Genomic DNA, 1,636 nt, shown 5'->3' with positions numbered 1-1,636 from the left:
CGGGGCGGCGGGGGGGGGGGGTTCCGGGGGGGGGGGGGGTGTTACCGATCTCCCACCTTCCTCCCCCTCTCCCCGTGCGTGGTACGGTCCGCTCCTACCTCTCGGCGCCCTCACTTCGCCCTCCCGGCGGAGCCGCGAGTGGCTGGGGGGGGAGCCATAGCCGCTGCCTCGTCTTCCCGCTCCGTCCGCCCTCCCCTGCTCCCCCCCCCACGGGCCGGACACAGTTGGTTTATTCCGAGAAGCCGGCCGGTCTTCTCCCCTTAAACCGCTGGGTCTCGCACGTCTTCGGCCATTTCCGACCGAAGCGGCGGAAGTTGCCGAAGTGGCGGCGGAACTTAACGAAGAGAGGCGGCGATAGGCGAAGCGGGGGAGGAGATAGGCGAAGCGGGGGCGGAGATACCCGAAGGGTTGAGGGCGGGGAGCAGCGAGACTCTCGCCTCCGGAACCTCCCGGGAACAGCCGAACCCGGCTCGGCTCTCGTCACTGCGCACGCGCGCCGCGCCCGGGAGCGTTTTCCCGCCTAAAAGGCCGGCGCGCGCCCCCCGTCCCTCACACCTTCCGCTCCCCTCATGGAGGAGTCGCCATGTTGGCTGTGTCTGATTTTGCCTCGAAGGCGCAGCCGCAGCCCTGTGTAGCCCCTTAAAACCCTGTCAGTGTCCCCCTGGAGCTCAGACAGTCCATGCAGTGCCCCAAGAACCCCGTGAGGATGCTGCCATGGAGCCCCATCATGCCTCAGCCTTATAGTGATGTGGACGCAATGGTAGCCACTGGCCGGCTGGGAGACACCCAGCTGCCTTCTGGTAAAAGGGGTTAGGAAAACAACTGTATCGTGGGAAACTGATCAGCAGATACTAAAATACCACTATGGTTCGGAGTTTGTTACAAAATAACACCCAGATCCTCGCTGGAGGGCTGGCCTGAACAGCATCAGTAGTTACATGTTGTGAAGTCAGAGGAACCATGTAGACATAAGCGAGTTCCAAACATAGCATGCAACAGATGGTAACTGAAGCAAAAGAGGGGAAAAAAAGCAATGAAGAAATAAAGGACGGGGGAAAAGCCAAGTAACAGTGCCAGCATCTTCTCGCAACCAAACCACGTCGCACCAGTCCAGTCCTCTGTTTATGCATTCTAATTTTATGTATTAGGAGCTCCACGAAAGGCATTTGTATCTATGGCAATCAAATCCCACACCAAAACACACATGATAACTTTGTGGGAATTAGAGAGTTTTTCACAGGAAGAAATGGGGGTTTATCTCCACGAGTAAAGAGGGTGGTGTGTTTCAGGCCAAAAAGCTGCAGGAATCTCAGCTTTAATAAAACATGAGCACTTCAAAGCGGCGAAAAACCACTTTTCCATCACTCTGCACTTTTTAACAGTCATTTACACATGTGTAAAGAATGCAAGTAGAAACTAACTTTTATTCTGAGATGAAAAACCAGCGAGGGGTGAGGCGGGGGCACAGGTCTGCCCTTTGATAAACAATAAAAAATCCAATCTCGCCGCAGGGAACGTGCTGTACGGAAGGGCAGGAATAGGTACTGCAGGTTGAAAGGCTCAGAGGAGAAACAATACTTTTTATATTTTATCAGGACAAAAAAATTTTAAAATACTATGACTACGGCACAGTATA

At 54.6% G+C, this 1,636-nt stretch overlaps 1 protein-coding gene across 3 annotated transcripts in view; it reads right to left on the bottom strand.

The window, feature by feature from the left end:
• EXTL3 (exostosin like glycosyltransferase 3) overlaps positions 1 to 343 on the bottom strand; it is a 115,471-nt gene extending 115,128 nt beyond the window's left edge. For all 3 annotated transcript variants that reach the window (XM_039697592.1, XM_039697591.1, XM_039697593.1), the window contains exon 1: positions 99 to 343. The gene's annotated coding sequence lies outside the window, so the exon portion shown is untranslated. The remainder of the gene's footprint in view (positions 1 to 98) is intronic.
• Positions 344 to 1,636: the final 1,293 nt, after the last annotated feature.

The sequence above is a fragment of the Passer montanus genome, unplaced genomic scaffold, assembly GCF_014805655.1.
Source record: "Passer montanus isolate IOZ18808 unplaced genomic scaffold, ASM1480565v1 scaffold119, whole genome shotgun sequence".
Classification (NCBI taxonomy): domain Eukaryota; kingdom Metazoa; phylum Chordata; class Aves; order Passeriformes; family Passeridae; genus Passer; species Passer montanus.
Note: the sequence above shows the minus strand (reverse complement) of the source record. Positions and strands in the feature narration are given on the sequence as shown.